This window comes from Geotrypetes seraphini, chromosome 5 (assembly GCF_902459505.1).
Source record: "Geotrypetes seraphini chromosome 5, aGeoSer1.1, whole genome shotgun sequence".
In the NCBI taxonomy this organism is placed as follows: Eukaryota; Metazoa; Chordata; class Amphibia; order Gymnophiona; family Dermophiidae; genus Geotrypetes; species Geotrypetes seraphini.
In genome coordinates, this window is record NC_047088.1 from 249,728,132 (window position 1) to 249,746,572 (window position 18,441).

General features: G+C 44.4%; 1 protein-coding gene across 4 annotated transcripts in view; it reads left to right on the forward strand.

The window, feature by feature from the left end:
* SEMA5B (semaphorin 5B) overlaps positions 1–18,441 on the forward strand; it is a 653,562-nt gene that overhangs the window by 152,609 nt on the left and 482,512 nt on the right. For 3 of the 4 annotated variants that reach the window (XM_033946987.1, XM_033946985.1, XM_033946984.1), the window contains exon 2: positions 2,892–2,952. The exons of the other annotated variant lie outside the window; for it this stretch is intronic. The gene's annotated coding sequence lies outside the window, so the exon portion shown is untranslated. The remainder of the gene's footprint in view (positions 1–2,891; positions 2,953–18,441) is intronic. 4 annotated transcript variants of the gene reach the window in all.

Here is an 18,441-nt window from a genome sequence, read left to right on the forward strand (position 1 = left end):
CCCAACCAGATCGTGCATGTGCAAGACCAGAGGGTTAAGACTTCGATGGGAAGATAAGACTCAATGGGAAACCAAGGTGGCAAGGGGGCCCCTTCTGGTGACTCAGACAGGCCGTGACCTGTTCGGGCCGCCGCGGGAGCGGACTGCTGGGCGGGATGGACCTGTGGTCTGACCCGGCAGAGGCACTGCTTATGTTCTTATGTTCTAAGCCCTCCCCAGCCCATCCTCAAATGAATGGCCACATACGGGACACAGGCCGTGCAAGTCTGCCCAGTATTGGCCTTAGTTCTTCAATATATACCCATTATTTTCTGTTTTGAGATCCTTATTTATTTATTCGATTTTCTATACTGTTCTTCCAGGAGAGCTCAGAATGGTTTACATGAGTTTATTCAGGCACTCAAGCATTTTCTGTATTCATCCCATGCTTTTTTTTTTAACTCTGTCACTTCTCCACCACCTGCAAGAGAATGAGAAAGGGATTACTGTAAATTAAATCATTGGATGAAAAAACGAGCTATGCACTAACGGCTTGTCAAGAAGTAACAAGCTTTAAGCTGGAATTGAATCTTAAGAATGAAGTTTCTGTTCTGAGATAAAGAGGGAGGGAATTCCATAAAACTGGTGCCATGACGGAGAATGATGAATTTCTATGTGTAACAAACAGTGAAAGTAGGATTGGTCAAAGGTCTCTCCAAATCATGGGTCCCAAAATGCAGATTCTGAATATTAGGGTCATGCTACCTCTTGCATAACAATACTTTGTGATTCTTTGTGTAAAGTGCACAAATTAATAATAATAATAATTTTATTCTTATATACCACCAAAACCATAGAAGTTCAAGGCGGTTTACAGCAAGAAGCGCTGGACAATCAGCGAAGAGGTTACAATCAAAGACAGCAATACAATCTTACATAATGAAGGAATATGAAAGCTATATAGTTCATTAGGGTTACAGTGGAAATGTTATCTAATGAGACTCCAGTCCTTACAACAAAGATTTCTAGAGGGATGTTAGAATAGGTAAGCAAGGTGTAAAATGATTGCAGCAGTTTTCCGGGTCTTGCCGCATCTGAGTGGAAAGAGCCGACGTTTCAGCCATCATACTGTGGCTTTCTTCAACGAACTTTCCCGCCAAAATTCAAATTCATGACCAACAGTCTTTCCTGTTCTCAATGAGATCAGCTCAACAAACTTTCCTGCCCAAAAAATTCAAATTTCATGACCCACAGACTGCCCTGAAAAAAAAGCCACAGTGAAACGTTGGTTCTTTCTACTCAGCCGTGGCAACACTCGGAAAACTGCTACAATCATGATGCCAGTCGCGGAAGCCTAAGAGAACGAAGGTGTAAAATCTTCAAAATTTGACAGTACTTTAAACTTCATCTGGGCACCTGCTAGAAGCCCGTGTAAAGATATCCAAGCTGAAGTGATAAGCTCACAAAAAAGCATCCCTAAGATAAGCCTTGTGGCTGTGTTTTCTATTCTGTGCCAGGCACTCGGAAAGTCAGCAGGCCTCGAATGCTTCCCAGGAACGAGTAGAATTTAAATATAGTAATGTAGACCTGCAAAACCAAGCATCAGCTTGTGGAATAAAAGTTCTTGGCTTGAATGTTGCATATCTTGTTGCTAGAGCAGTGCACTTGGGGGACAATTCAATAAGCTTGCATTCGATTTGTGCGCTGACACTCGGGGCAGGATTAATTTGTCGAGGGACACTGGGCTCCCTGCCCCGCCCCGCCCCACCCCACTATGCGTCCAGGTGGAAACAGGAAACTGCATCAGAGGGAAGCTTTGGGCAAGCAGCACCGCTTGCAAAATTACAGTTCCCGTTGCCTTTCTTACTCACGTTGTTTGCTTGTCTTACTTTCTGTCGATGGGGGGGAGGGGGGGAAGCTGCGTTGCTGATCGATGCTGGAGGTGCCCATCACCATTTGGAAAAAACAATATTGATGCCCTCCTTCATTGGGCCCCCCTGACCATTTCGGGCCCTAGGCACGTGCCTACTTGGCCTACTGGTTAATCCTGCCCTGCTGACACTTAGGGCCCCTTTTACTAAGCCGCGGTAGCGATGCTGCCACTTTAAAAAGCACGGAAGCCCATTCAATTCCTGTGGGCTTCGGTGCGTTTACCGCGGCAACGTCGCATTGATCCTTCAGCTGCATCTATTCAACTGCCTCATCTGCTTTGATACCAATCGGTGAAATTACCGGAATGTTTAGCTGTGTAGTATATTTTTGTTATTACGCTACGCTGTCATAAATTTATCAAGGAAGGTGTTACTGCTAGTAGTAAGTGCTCTGCCAGAGAAGGGCATTCACTCTTTGGAAAGCAGGCACCTTTCCGCTTCGTATTTACTGATTTTAATTAATTTGACTAAGCATAAAGCCAAGCAAATGTGTCAGAACGTAACTGCTGACTTCTGCAAACACTTCTCTCGGAGCGCTGTCTCGCACATGTAGTGTTTGTCTTTTATCTGCTAATTTATAAAAAAAGAAAGCCTTGAACTGCTAGGAGTGTTTCAATGTCGTCTTAGGCGCCTCTAATAGATGCCCACGTGTGCTTCTGTTACAATAGTGTATCGCAAAGAGCTGGTTCAGTCATCTTTGTGTCGCTTGCTGAGGCAGCTGGCCCTCGTGGGTAGCATTTTCAGTTTCCGTCTTCTCCCAGATGATTGACAAGACTGCACTATAAGTCCTAGAAGAAGTGCCTGTTTTGAGCTGAGGGCAGTGTCCAGAGGGGAACTCTTAGGAATTTAGTAAGAAGACGTCTTTTGTGTACTTTTTTGTTAAAAGTCACCCCTTTGTCCTGCTGAAATTTGCATTATGTGTGCTCTGTGCTGGTTCATACATCCTAAGAGCTTTTTTTTTTTTTGCCGTCTCTCTTCTAGGTTGCCACAGGATTATCACCCAGCCTGGTCTGGAAAAGGGCACGCCAGTGATGCCTGGGCGGTAAGTAACTCCGCCTTTCCTTTTTTTTTTTTTTTTTTCTGTCAACTTTTCGTTGAGAGCTAAAACAATTTGCTCTCCTGCTTTTGTGTGCTTCCATGGCTTGGCATTCCAGTTCACTGTTGTTCCGAATTTTTTCGTGCAGACAGTTGTCCAGGTTTCACTTGCACTGCAAGAAGAAATGATGACGTGACTACTTTGGATCTTAGGTCCTTTGTGCACTGTGTGGTACTTCTCTGTGGGATATGATCACAAGTGATGCAACGGTGGTCGGCACCTTAACCTTTAACCTCCAAGGCTCCCCCCCCACCAAGATTTTGCTAAACTCAACAATCGTGATCATCATGCAAACATGCTATTTTTTTTTTTTTAAAAGCAGGTTATACTATGCGCTGATAATTCTTTGAGTTATCTGCTTCGAAGAAGCTGCTTCTATAGGTGATCGCCTAATCATGCCTAGTGCTGGGATTGGCCCTGGATATGGCACTGCGGTCTCTTGCAGATCAGTGTTTAAAATGCCCGTGTCCGAGTAACGGAAAATTCATTAGTAACGAAACGAGAAAAGACAAAAAATGTCTTAAAGGATTTAGTAAAAAAACAGTAGTCAGTTTGGAGGCAGAATGGGGCGGAACCAGTGACGTGCGTCCAGGTTTTCATGTCACTAAACCTACCCATTTCTGCCCATGCCACAGAAAAATTCATTAAAAAATCACTAATACACGGTTAGAACTCGTAAACATGGAAAATACTGCAAAATGCTTTAAAAATGTTTGGGTATTAATCTCCAAATTGTATAAACTTGTGCACCCAAATTTAGGCTTGGTGTGGAAATTTGTGTGCACAATTTATAGAACTTGGGTCAGTTGCACGCACAACTTAAAGTTCATAATTGATTATTAATTGGAATTAACCTCCACTTATTGGCTTTAATCTATGTTAATTTCTGCTAATAGGCATCAGCTAGCAATTGCATATACATCTGAGGTTAGTTGTACAACTTCTAGGGGCATGGATGTGCGCGGGGCATGGGTGGGTCAAGGGTGAGCCTAGGAGTTAGTCATGCAGGTTACAGAATATTAGGATGGGACAAACAGGTGGGGGTGCAAGAGAGTTAGGCATACAAGATGGGTACTCCAGGGAGGGAGGGTTCTTGAGTGGGCAGACTTGTTTGGCCGCCGGCCCTCTTCTGCCGTCATACTCTATGTTTCTAATTGTCAACAGTTAGACATGAGCACTTAAACCAGGCTTTGACATAGCATATGAACTCGCACCTAAAATTAGGCGTGAAACTGTGGACACAGGGTGGTATTCTCTACGGCAGTACCACTCGGAACTACTGTTAAAGAATTTGCATTTAGGCCCCAACTCTGTAAATGGCAACAAGGAACGTGACACATTCTGCTAGATGCACTAAAATCAGCGATCATTTCACAGCTTTAGCGACAATGGCTTTTACCGAGCCGCTGCAGAAAACGGCTCACCGGGTGTTTTTCCCCTCGATCACCCATTTTCCGATCCGGCCATGCAAATTAGCTAAAATCCCGTACAAAGTAGCCACGCAATTGATGCACTAACATCGCTTGGCTATGCAAAAAATCAAAAACAGAGGTTTTAGCTATCAGAAAAAAAAATGACAGGTCTAGACGGTAAATGTGTTATCGACAGGCCTGCCTGTTTGTTTTTTTCATTTCTTTTCAATGGCACAGATATTTTGTGTGTGTTACACACACACACACAATATCTGTCCCATCAAAACAAAGAAAATAAAAAAAGTCCCCCACTGCCGATAATGGCCCTCCCCGATGACTCCTGACAAACACAGCACCGGGAATCCTTCACATGAATGAAAATTAGCAGGAGGGAATGCCCACTCCCTCTTGCCATGCCAATCCCACCCCACAAGAGAAAATTGACAGGAGAGATGCCCACTCCCTCCTGCCAATAGAGCCCCTCAAACTATCCCCTACCCTCCTCCCTTCTTCCCAAGGAAAAAGGGCAGAAATGATGCCCACTCCCTCCTGCCACCGGATGCTCTCCTGAGCCCCCTCCTCCCCCCCCGGGTACCTTTGGCAAATGTTGTGAGCTGGAGGAAAGAATGGTTCTTCCAGCAACGAGGCCTGCCAGTTGAAAATGATGGGCCTTCCCCTCCTCGGTGCACCATGTGATGTATGGGGAGGAATCTAAGGCCTCTCCTCTTGGGGCAGATTTTGTGCATGTGTAACACATGTAATAATAATAATAATTTGATTTTTATATACCACCAAAGCCATGATAGTTCGAGGCGGTTTACAACAAGAGGTGCTGGACAGTCAGCGAAGTAGTTACAATACAAAGAGATCGAAGTAGTTACAATAAAAATTTGAAGAAGTTACAAAGCCTTTGGTTACATAGAGTCACAATGTGGTGATATCGAGTACATGTGAATAAGAGTTCAGGAGAAGGTACAACATCTGTCCATTAAAAAACATAAATAAATAAAGGTTTCCTGCCTCAAACAGCTGAGTGGCAAGAGGCTACTTTCAGGGCTTCCCCTGCCTCTCAGCTGCTCGGGCATCGCTTTGCCAGCTTTCCACACGTGTGAGTCGCACCTAAAATTAGGCGTGAAACTGTGGACGAGGGAGACGGGGATTATGGCGAACCTCCCGAGTAAATCATTTGCGTGCAATCTTTTTGGTACATCGATCGCTCTTCCACAATCGGCCAGAGAATCGGCCAACAGCGAACGAGCTGGTATTGGCAATTATGTTTAGTGCATCCAGACCATAGTGCATGTCAATCTTAAGTTAGGTATCATTTATAGAATCGCACCTAGCGACAAATAAAGTAGACTTAGGCGTTAGTAGACATCCTAACCTAAATACCAACTTCTAAATCCAAAACAGGTGGCTGACTACATGCCAAACAAACACACAATCTGCCCCTAACCAGGCCTACACGATGGAGCAATGGACCACAGATTTCAAACTGAAGCTCAATTCAGAAAAAACTAAATTCTTCATAGCCTCGCCACACGCACAGAATACGACAATATCATTACACATTAACAATCTAAACTACCCCATTCAACCAACGATGAAGATTCTAGGAGTAATACTAGACCAAGGACTAACCATGAAAGATCACATAGACTCCTTAATCAAAAGAGGGTTTTTCACTCTCTGGAAACTTAAGGCCATTAAGGTGTACTTCCACTCTTCAGCTTTCAGAATTCTAGTACAATCCCTAATACTAAACCTCCTGGACTATTGCAACATCACCCATCTGACAATCCCCCAGAAGCAAATGCAAAGACTACAACTGATACAAAATGCAGCAGTCAGGATGATCTTCGGGCTGAAGAAGTCCGATCACATAACCCCCTCCTACCGACTCCTACACTGGCTGCCGATGGAGGCGCGCATGAAATTCAAGCTAGGATGTCTATGCTTCAAGGTATTAAATGGTCTAGCCCCAAAATACATTACAGACCTCTTCTTATTCCCAACCAACAGACATGAAAGAAAAACACACATGAAATTTGTCTCCCCACCGGCTAGAGGGTGCAAATATAAGAGACACCATCAACAACTGCTATCATATCAAGCAGCCATATGGGGTAAAGACCTAGAAAAATTAATTATGCACACAAACAACTATGAAGAATTCAGGAAACACCTAAAAATTTACCTATTCTTGAAATACCTAGGTAACGAACCGGAACATCAACCCCCCCTCGTAACATCACCACATACCTGAACTTGCAAACTGTTAACCCCAACCCCTCAATCACTAAATATGAATACTCTATGAACCTACGGAATATTTCTACTTCTGTGTAAACAACTTGGCACTTCCTGGCCTTGCAACACACAAACTAACGTTAACAATACTAATGTTATCAGATGTACATTGCTATACTCTTTTAGTCGTTGTACGAGATATACACTGCTATACTCTCTAATTCGCTGTATGTAAAACTTCTCTTGATTGTATTTACAGTTTCTTTTATTGTAAACCGCCTAGAAGTCGCAAGATTACTGGCGGTATATAAGAATAAAGTTATTATTATTATTATTACATTCTGGTAGGCGCCTTGGACTAGGCTTCTACCTGAAAGTGGCAGGTGCCTACCATCCAATTAGATTTAATTTAAGCCAATTATGAGGTGCTAATTACTTGTTATCAGCACCAATTAAGCTTTTTAAATATTTAAGGCCCTGTTTTACTAAGCCGTGGAGGTTTCTACTGCAGCCTAGAGCGCGAAAGGCTCTGACGCTGTTCCGAGGCTCATAGGAATTCTATGAGCGTCAGAGCAGCGTCGAAGCATTTAGCACGCCCAACCATGGTAGAAATCTCTACCGCAACTGAGTAGAAAAGGGGGTGGGGGTGGGGGTGGGGGTGGTAAGATAGGTGCCTAGATTGGCTAGGTGTGCCGATCTAATTGCCTAACATTAGGCATCTTTTTTGGATCTGAGCCTTGGTGCAAATCATTCTGGTGCCTAAGTTTTGGCACTCATTTTGAAATCTAAGTGCTTAACCCCTGTTAGTAAAAGGGCCCCTAGCCAGGCAAGAAATAGGCAGTTCCAGAAGTGATCTTGGGTCCAATATTCAGACCATCGGAGAAAGCTGGCTATCTCCCATGGTCGGCAGCAAACCCAGAAATTCAGTGCCGGCTCTGTATCTGGCAACGGGCATTGAATTTCCGTGGGGATTTTTGGCCGTTTAAGACGTAGCCAGCTAAGCTGATGTCCGGCAGCTGGCTGGCTAATTCCTAGTGGCCAAAGAGAGACTTGCTTTTTAGGCAGGCCTATCTGGCTGCTGAACTTAACCAGCATGCAATTGAATATTGGCAGTAACCGACCATGGCTTGCAACAAAGTCAGTTACCGGCCAATCTGCCAAACGGGATATTCAGCGGGAGATAGCTGGGTAGTGTTTTCTCTAGGGTTACCAGATATCCAGGAAGACCCGGACATGTCCTCTTTTTAGCGGACTGTCCGGGTTGTCCGGATGGATTTCCAAAACCCAGCGGTTTGTCTGGATTTTGGAAGGCCTTGAGCTCGAGGCCGCATCTGGAGGACTTCTGAGCATGCACAGATGCGGCATGATGATATAGTGTGCGTGAACGCAGGCGTGTGATGTCATCGCGTCGCATCTATGTTTGCTCTGAGGCTCTCCAGACGCGGCCCAGATTCGGAGAAGAAGAGACGAGGTTTGTGTGGAGGCGGGGCTGGGCAGAACAGGGCGGGGCCATATGCCCTCATTTTTTCATTAAGAAATCTGGTAACCCTATGTTTTTTTTTTTTTTTTTTCTGAACTTACTGGTTATATTTTGCTGCTGAACCCAGCTGCACGGATAGGCCTAAATTTAAGCACCTAATAGGAGGCTAGATCGTGGCCAATTTTTAGCCGAAAACCTATCCGTCTATTTCTGTGTGTTCTACAAAGTTAGACAAGTTCATTCTGAACCAGAACGTACGCTAGTTTCAGTTAGGGCACTGGTCTTTGACCTAAGGGCCGCCGCGGGAGCGGACTGCTGGGCACGATGGACCACTGGTCTGACCCAGCAGCGCCGCGGGAGCGGACTGCTGGGCACGATGGACCACTGGTCTGACCCAGCAGCGGCAGTTCTTATGTTCTTTATTACTTTAAAGAAGAAATTCTAGTTGCATAAAATAAACAAGCAGTGCTCTGACTATTGAAGTCTGATAGCCAGTGAAGTCCCTAATGACCAGGCCTTACACTGATACTTTTCCTGATAAAATATTCAACTCTGGTGTTGAGGCCTTTAAATGCCAGAAGTGATGTGGTGTAGAAAGGAAGCACCGTTCTTTGCAGCCAGGATGTAAAAAAAAACAAAAAACCAAAACAACAACCCACCTCTAAACTGAACTGTAAGCTGTTTTAGCTTGGAGATCAGTTTATCATTCCACGACCATATAAGTTCAGTCGTAAAAACTTGTTTCTATAAACTCCGCTTAATACGCTCATTAACCTTAATTTTAGAAACTGAATCTATCAAAACTCTTGTTCATTCATTGATTATTTCTCATTTAGACTACTGTAACTCCCTCTTCAACGGATTACCACAAAAAGAAATTTGACGCCTTCAATTAATCCAAAACTCGGCTATAAAACTTATCTACAACCTAGGCAAATATGATCATGTCACACCAGCTTTGAAAGATGCTCACTGGCTTCCTGTGACACATCGTATCACATACAAAATTATTCTACTGACATTTAAAATAAAATCTTCACACTTACCATTATTTCTTCACAAACTTCTCATTCCTCAGTACTCCTCTCGAACTCTTAGATCTACAAATCAAAATTTCCTACTAATTCCTTCTATAAAAGAATTTTACTACACACGAAAAATAAATTTTGCGGTATCTGCCCCCACACTTTGGAACTCTCTCCCACAACCACTCCGAGAAGAACAAAATCTCGATAAATTCAAGAAAAGCTTAAAAACATTCCTATTTCATGACGCATTTTCTTCAGTCTAAACTTCTCTTTAATTTCATACTACATCACATTCATTTTTCCCCACCCTATATGTTATAACCCCAACCCCTCTATCTCCTTTTTCTCTCTACAATGTAACTTTACCCACCCTTTCCCCTTTTGCCCCCACTATCTAGTCTGTTATGTTAAAGTCTTGAATGTTCACTACACACTCTAATTTATTTAATATTTTATATTACTTGTACCTCTTTAAATTTCTTTTTTTTTTTTTTCTTTCTTTCTTTTTAAAATTTTATGTAAACCAGCTAGATATTAGCTTGATAGTCGGTATATTAAAACTCCAATAAACTTGAAACTTGAAACTATCCATAGGAATTCTGAAACATTACTGTTTTTGGGCTTGTTAATGTTTTGCACAGAAGTAAAATTCTCACTGGACAGAGTCAAATATATCCACACGCCCCTTACCCCCTCGTTTGCCAAGCTGGCTTATCTTTTTTTCCAGTGTGAGAACAAAAGCTTCCTTCTAGATATCCACAAATGATCAGTCATTTGTGACCCAGGAATTCTGACCGAAATAGAGACCAGTATAATCTTGAAAAATGATTGACTATTTCTTATAACAATTTCTTTCTAAAATACCGGTTTCTGAAATTGCCTTCAACCCTCCTTTTGTCCCACCCAGCTAAAATGTCTGTAAGACACTTGTGTGTGTATTATTTGGCCTTGTACCACATACATAGCTTAGCAGAATGGTTAAAATCACTTCGTTTTTATGTTTTTGGACAGCACACTGTAAAGGTGGTGTGCAAAGCTGACATGGGCTCCTTTTTTATCAAGCCACGCTAGCGGGTTTAGCGTGTCGGACATTTCATCACGCGCTAACCCCCGCGGAAAGCAAAAAAACTAATGCCTGGCCAATGGAGGTGTTAGCGACTAGCGCGGCAGGCGGTTTAATGCGCAATATTCCGTGCGTTCAACCCCTACCGCGCCTTGATGAAAGGACCCCTATGTATTAGAAACATAGAAACATGACGGCAGAAAAGGGCTATAGCCCATCAAGTCTGCCCACTCTACTGACCCACCCCATTAAGTCTGAGTACTAATGACCTAGTTCCTTAACTCGACTCTCGTAAGGATCCTACTAGGGCATCCCATTTATTCTTAAAGTCAATAGCGCTGGTGGCCTTGATCACCTGCTCTGGAAGCTTGTTCCAGTGATCTACAACCCTTTCTGTGAAGAAATACTTCCTTATGTCACTATTGAATTTCCCTCCTCTGAGTTTGAACGGATGCCCCCTTGTGACCGAGGGTCCCTTGAGAAAGAAGATGTCTTCTTCCACTTCGACACGTCCCATGATGTATTTAAATGTCTCAATCATGTCCCCCCTCTCCCTGCACTCCTCTAGAGTGTAGAGCTGCAATTTGTTTAGTCTTTCTTCGTACGAGAGACCCTTGAGCCCCGAGATCATCCTAGTGGCCATCCGCTGAACCGACTCAACTCTAAGCACGTCTTTACGGTAATGTGGCCTCCAGAATTGTACACAGTACTCCAGATGAGGTCTCACCATGGTTCTGTACAGTGGCATTATGACTTCAGATTTGCGGCTAACGAAGCTTCTGTTGCCTTGCTTTGGATGAGGCCTTCTCTACTTGTTTGGCGGCCTTCATGTCTGCACTGATGATTACTCCCAAGTCCCTTTCTTCTGAAGTCCTAGCTAGTGTTTCTCCATTTAAGGTGTAAGGTTTGCATGGATTTCTGCTACCGAGATGCATAACCTTACATTTCTTAGCGTTGAAGCCCAGCTGCCATGTCGAGGACCAGTTTTCCAACGTAAGCAGATCCTGCGTCATACTATCCTGCAGATTGCTTTCACTTACTATATTACATAGTTTGGCGTCATCAGCGAATAGTTACTTTACCCTGAAGCCCTTGGGTCAAGTCTCTTATGAATATGTTAAAAAGGAGTGGACCCAGGACCGAGCCCTGTGGCACTCCGCTGGTCACCTCCGATGTCTCAGAGAGGGTGCCGTTGACCATCACCCTCTGACGTCTTCCACTTAGCCAATCATTGACCCATGCAATTAGTGTCTCACCTAACCCCATCGATTTCATCTTGTTTAATAGTCTACGGTGTGGGACGCTGTCGAAAGCCTTACTGAAATCCAAGTACACTATGTCTAGAGACTCTCCCGAGTCTAGCTTTCCTGTTACCCAATCAAAGAAGCTGATAAGATTGGATTGGCATGACCTACCCTTAGTGAATCCATGTTGACTAGGATCCCTTAGATTCCCCTCATCCAAAATCGTATCTAATTTGCATTTAAGTAATGTTTCCATGAGTTTACACACTATTGATGTGAGACTCACTGGTCTGTAATTCGCAGCCTCCGCTCTGCAACCCTTTTTGTGCAGAGGAACGACGTTAGCTGTCTTCCAGTCCAGGGGGACTCTTCCCATACTTAGGGAGAGATTGAAGAGCATGGTTAACGGTTCCGCCAGGACATCGCACAGCTCCCTGAGCACTCGTGGGTGCAATTCGTCTGGTCAAACCATGTTCAGTCAACAATGATTTGGAAGCAGAATCGCTAAACTAGGGCTACCATATTTGGAGCCTCACAAACCCGGATGCATAGCCCCGTCCCATTCCACCTCATCGTGCTCCACCTCCAGACCTACCCAGTTCTGCCTCAAGTCCCACCTCATTCTGTCTCAACCCTGCCTCCTCAAATGCTTGTCTTCGTCCTCAGCGAGCTCCGGTCGTGTCTGGAGGGCTTCTGGCACATGTAGATGTGTGTGACATCATCACATGTACTCGGAGGCCCTCCAGATGCGGCCAGAGCTTATTGGGGCTTTCTAAAATCCAGACAAACTGCCGGGTTTTGGAAAGTCTGTCTGGGAACCCGGACAATCCTCTAAAAAGCAGACATGTCCAGGTTTTCCCGGATGTCTGGTAGCCCTACAAAAACGTGGTTCTGGCAGGACAGAATGAGCACTCGGGCTCAGATTCTCGGTAGGGCACTGATATCGTCGGACGTCTAAAAAGGGGCCGCCGATCGCCTGATATTTGTGTTTCAGGGCTTCAGGAGTTTTTAAATGTCTGCGCTGGCATTTTCGCACATGAGTCTGCCGGTTACGTGACCAGCACTACACCAGCCACAGCGAGCAGATAAATTTTTGATTTTCTGCTGTGTTTATAATATCTAATGAGAGGGGCGGTAAGACATCATTAGTGTGATGATGATGGTCTGATGGCAGCCTATGTTTGGTTTATCTCACTTCAACATTGCCTTTATATATAAATACCTTTATACCTTTAAATACCTTTATATAAATACCTTTATATATTTATATATGTGTATTTCATTTTTGGATTATTGATTCTGTGATTTTTGTTTGTCTACACATGTATCACAGATAATTATATAGTTGCTTCCTAAGATATATGGTTATAGAAACATGATGGCAGATAAAGGCCATCCAGTCTGCCCATCCGCAGCATCCACTGTCTCCTCCTCTCCCTATTGGCTAAAGATCTTTACATCTGCATTGTGATGTCATAGAACTTTATGGTTATAGAAACATAGTAACTTGATGGCAGATAAAGGCCAAACGGTCCATCCAGTCTCCCCATCCTCACTATTTCCTCCTCTCCCTATTGGCTAAAGCTCTTTACATCTGCATTGTGATGCTGCGATTGTTGCGGGGGAGGGGGGAACGGGACGGTTCCACGATTCTCTAAGCAGGGTTGTTTGACAGATGCCGGTTAGAGAATCGTGCTTTTAGGTGAAAGAATGGCCCCCTCCTTCACCTAAAAAGTCTTGTTTTGGGCCTTTGAGACTTGGGGCAATTTTTTGGTCGTGAATGTGTTCTAAACATACACATGGTGGCAGTCTGGACGATTAAACTTGCTGAACGTTCAAGTAGGTCATATAAAAAAAAATAAAACACATTTTGGACGTTTTTATCGAGAATGGACATTTCCCTGCTACCTACTTTGTGCGTCAAGGGCCTTAGGCCAAAAGGGGACTTAAACGTTGTTTTTGATTATGCTCCTGCACGTAAGCAAACTTAGAAAACACCTAAGAATAACCAAATGGTATACTAAACTCTACTCTACCTGTATATCTACCTAAGAGAGTCCATCTATAATGTACAACTGTATCCTGTTTGTCTAAGCCAGGGGTCTCCAAAGTCCCTCCTCGAGGGCCGAATCCAGTCAGGTTTTCGGGATTTCCCCAATGAATATGCATGAGATCTATGTGCATGTACTGCTTTCAATGCATATTCATTGGGGAAATCCCGAAAACCTGACTGGATTCGGCCCTTGAGGAGGGACCTTGGAGACCCCTGCTCTAAGCATTAGGCATGTCAACCTGTAAGCAGTTCTGAGCTCGTTAGGGAGGACGGGATTGACGGAGACTTCAGTAGTTAAGCACAGTACCGGGCAGAACTTTGGATTCTTGCCCAGAAATAGCTAAGAAAGAAAAAAAAAATTAAATTGAATCAGATTGGGCAGACTGGATGGACCATTCGGGCCTTTATCTGCCGCCATCTACTACGTTACTATATAAAACGAACCAAATAAATAAAGAATTGGTTTGAAGCTACCGAGTCGCGCTCTCTCTGTTCTCTTCAGTCGGCTGTGAGAAGAATGACGGCTCCTACAGTGCACATAAGGGAGTCACTGAAGTGTCCTACAAAGGCAGAGCCATCTTAGGTAGGCCAAGTGACAAGGAAAATACCACCCTCACTGGGCCTCCTTTATACAGGCTGCTGTTAACTGTGAGAAAGATGTTTTTCAGCTGTGCCAAGTGACCACCCCTCTTCCCCTTAACATTTATTTATTTAACAGCATCTGATATCCCACTTCTCAAGTAAATTACATGAAAATGGTTACAACGGAAACAATCGTAACACACATATAGAACCAAGCAATAAACTGGCATCTAATGATTCCAATTACAAAGAGTATACAGCTGGGCAATGCTGGTGGTGGCTGCTGCAATGTTTGTGGTACTGTCCAGTAGGAACTCTTCCCTGCACTTCCTGTCCAGCAGTACCCCTTCCCTGCTCCCCCCTGTCCAGCAGCACCCCGTCCCTGCTCCCCCTGTCCAGCAGTAGCCCTTTTTCCCTTCCTTTTACCTCCCCCCTGTGCAGCATTTCTCTCCCTCCCCTTCCCTGGTTTTCCTTCTCCCTCATTCCCTCTGTCTCCCCAAAAGGATGCTGCTGCAGCATTCCTCCCGCGGTCTCACACAGCTGTCGGCAGCATTTCTCCCCTCCCCCCCATGGTCTCACATAGCCATCGGCAGCGTTTCTCATTCCTCCCCCCTGTTCCCGGGTCTCACACAGCCATCAGCAGCACAGCATTCACAACTCGCTGCTCTTGCTTGCTTCGGTCCTTCGTCACTGCGGGGTCCCACCTACTTTCTATTTCTGTGTAAGCAGGACCCGGCAATGAGGAAGGCCCGAAGAAAGCAGGAGCAGCGAGTTGAAGCCTCCCTCCCTGCCCTATCTTCCTTCAGTGCCGCCCTAGCCAGGAAGCAACTTCCCCTTAGCTGGGGGCTCTAACACTGTGCTTGCCGGCTTCGCTTCTCCTCCCTCCCCCCATCTCTGGTTTCAGAGGAACAGGGTCAGAAAGCCGGCATCGGAGATCAGGAAATCAGCCGAGGCAGGCACTGCGCATGCGCGGGCACGGAGCCACAGATCACAGACCCACCAACTTTGAAATGCACATGCGCGCTAAGGGAATTATTATAGCGGATACTATGTTTGCCATGCTATGTTTTGTCATACAATGCACATCGTACTATGTTACCTTACCATGTTTGTCATATTATACTTTACTATGCTTTGTTAGCTATGTTTTGCCATCTCTGTCAGACAATGTCCTGCCAAATGGACAAATGCAAAAGCACATCACGAAGAATAATCCAAATCATAGTTAGCGGATGCTAGGGTCTATCTTAGGTGTCAGAAGCCAAGGAAAAGATCTGGATGTCATTGCATTGTAGATTCTATGCTGAAATCTTCTGCCCATTGTGTGGCTGTAACAAAAAAAAAAAAAAAAAAGAAAGAAAACAGGGTGCTAGGAATTATTAGGAAAGGGATGTTGAATAAGACCAAGAATATTATAATGCCTCTATATTGTTCCATGTTGAGACCTCACCTTCAATATTGAACTTAAGAATAGCCTTACTGGGTCAGACCAATGGTCCATCAAGCCCAGTAGCATGTTCTCATGGTGGCCAATCCAGGTCACTAGTACCTGGCCAAAACCCAAGGAGTAGCAACATTCCATGCTACTGATCCAGGGCAAGCAGTGGCTTCCCCCATGTCTTTCTCAATAACAGCCTATGGACTTTTCCTCCAGGAACTTGTCCAAATCTTTCTTAAAACCAGCTACACTATCTTTTCTTACCACATCCTCTGACAACTCGTTCCAGAGCTTAACTATTCTCTGAGTGAAATTTTTTTCCTCCTATTGGTTTTAAAAGTATTTCTCTGTAAGTTCGAGTGTCCCCTAGTCTTTGTAATTTTTGACGGAGTGAAAAATAGATCCACTTGTACCCGTTCTACTCCACTCCGGATTTTGTGGACTTCAATCATATCTCCCCTCAGCCGTCTCTTTTCCAAGCTGAAGAGCCCTAACCATTTTAGTCTTTCCTCATACGAGAAGAGTTCTGATCACCATATCTGAAAAAAAAGATACAGTATAACGGAATTAGAAAAAGTTCAAAGAAGAGCGACTAAGATGATAAAGGGGATGGAAGGAACTTCTCTTGTAAGACTACATTGGAAAATTTCATAGGTCCAGATTCACTAACCTGCCTGATCTGGCCCGATCCAGGCAGGTCCAACGAATTTAGGAAAGAAACATATGCAGATCGGAGGAACGCCCCCATCTGCCTGCACGGATCGCTGTTGTGCGATCCGCGCACATGCGCAGATCATCTGTAGATGGTCTGCGCATGCCCGTCAGAACCGCCATCTTTTTTTTAACTTTTTACTGGACCTCTGAGCCGGCTTTTTTATTTTGCCCGTGGTTTTAACCCGCTAGAAGCCCATGGGATAAAACCACGGGCTAGCACTGCGGGGCAGGCAGATCAGCGCAACGGGAGGCAGATTGGGGCAGCAAGAGATCGGGGCTGACAGGGCACAGAGTAGGGTGGCAGAAGGCAGGGCAGCTGGAAAGGGCTTGAGCGACTGGTCCCCAGCAGTTGCTTCTTTTGTGATCGGCCAGCCCAGTCGGTGTGCCTGAAAAATGTTGGTGAATTGCTAGATTTGCATGCCATTTCCCTAATTTGCATGCGTGTATCAGATCGGGTGAGGCCAGAAGGTTAGTGAATCGGGTCGGGGTCGTAAAGGGAATCTAGCCCATACTCTACTAGTGAGGCATACATGGGGAAAGCCACTGTTTGCCCTGGATTGGTAGCATGGAATGTTGCTATTATTTGGAATTTTGCCAGGGACTTGTGACCTGGATTGGCCACTGTGGAAACAGGAAAGTGGGTTAGATGGACCATAGATCTGACCCAGTATGACTATTAGCTGTCTTTTGTCATTTACGGGACACAGACCATAGAAATCTGTCTGGCACTGGCCTTAGATCCTCTGATCTATACAGACCTTTTTTTTCCATTTGCAGGACACAGACTGCAAAACAGGGTAACCAGATGGCTTTTCAGAACCTGGCACTTTGTCCGGGTTTTCAAAAGCTTCTGGTAACGAGCACCGTCGGGACGGCATTCACGCACGCACGGACGCAAAGCGGTGACGTCATGCGTATGACATCATCGCGTCACACCAGCACATGCGTGAATGCCCTTTGACGTCGCTCGTTGCCCATGCAGGTCGAGGCGGCGGGGCATGGGGCGGAGATGGGGGTGGAACAGGGCGTGGCCATCCAGAGCGGGGCGGGGCCATGGGTTTGGATTTTCTGTTTGGACAATCTGGTAACCCTATTAAAACTCCACCTGGCACCAACCTTCGTGTCCTAATCTACACCTTTCTTTGTAGCCGTGTGCAGAACGCAGATCCTTGAAGTCCGATCCAGCCAATGGCCTTAATTCCCAGCTACTCTTGTTCAGCATAATACCTCAATAGCCGTGTTTTGTTACCACCTTCCTTTTTTTTTTTTTTTTTTATATCTTTATTGGCAATTGCAAAGGGACATACAACCAGAGGGGAAACATGGAGAAAGAGTTCAATCAGGGGAATCAACATTCGAGAACCATGATAACAGATGAATCACAGTACAGAGACTTGCTGGCTGGAAGCCCAACACAATTGACATTTTGAAATATCAAAAAACCCCAAGAAAACACATACAAACCCCCAAACACCCAGCCTCAAGTCACAACAAGCATATAGCAAGCATCCCACAGTCATACCATTTGGGCATCCCTTGTGCTTATCCCTCACATTTCTTCCTGTAAACAGCGTTGATCTCTTGTATCTTGTTCACTTTGTAATATCCTGTATCTTATTGTAAACATCTCTTGTACCTGTCCACATTGCAATATCCAGTATCTTATTGTAAACATCCCCCAAAGTACTACAAACAATTGATAAAAGAAAAACGAAAAGCATTCTACTCATCTAAAATTCATACATCCAATATGAGTTCAAAAGGAGTCAACACTAAAGAACTGTTCAACTTGGTTACAAATTTATTTTGATACCACACGTCACAATCAATCCATGCACGACACGAAACTTCCATCAGCAGACGATCTAGCACAACACGTTGACTCAAAAATTATGAACCTAAGGAACAATTGTCCAACAAACAATATACATGCACATCAAATAGCCAACATACATGAAAATGAAATACCAGTGGATATGTTTTGGAACTCCTTTCAGGATCTAGAATGGAATAACTTCATAAAACTCTATAACAAGTATACTAAATCACACTGCATTCTAGATCCCTGTCCCCCTGACATTATGAAAGCAGCCCCATTAGACTTTAAACTAACACTGTGGAGTTATCTGACCAATAAGTTCAAAAATGGAAAATTCCTAACGAATAACGGT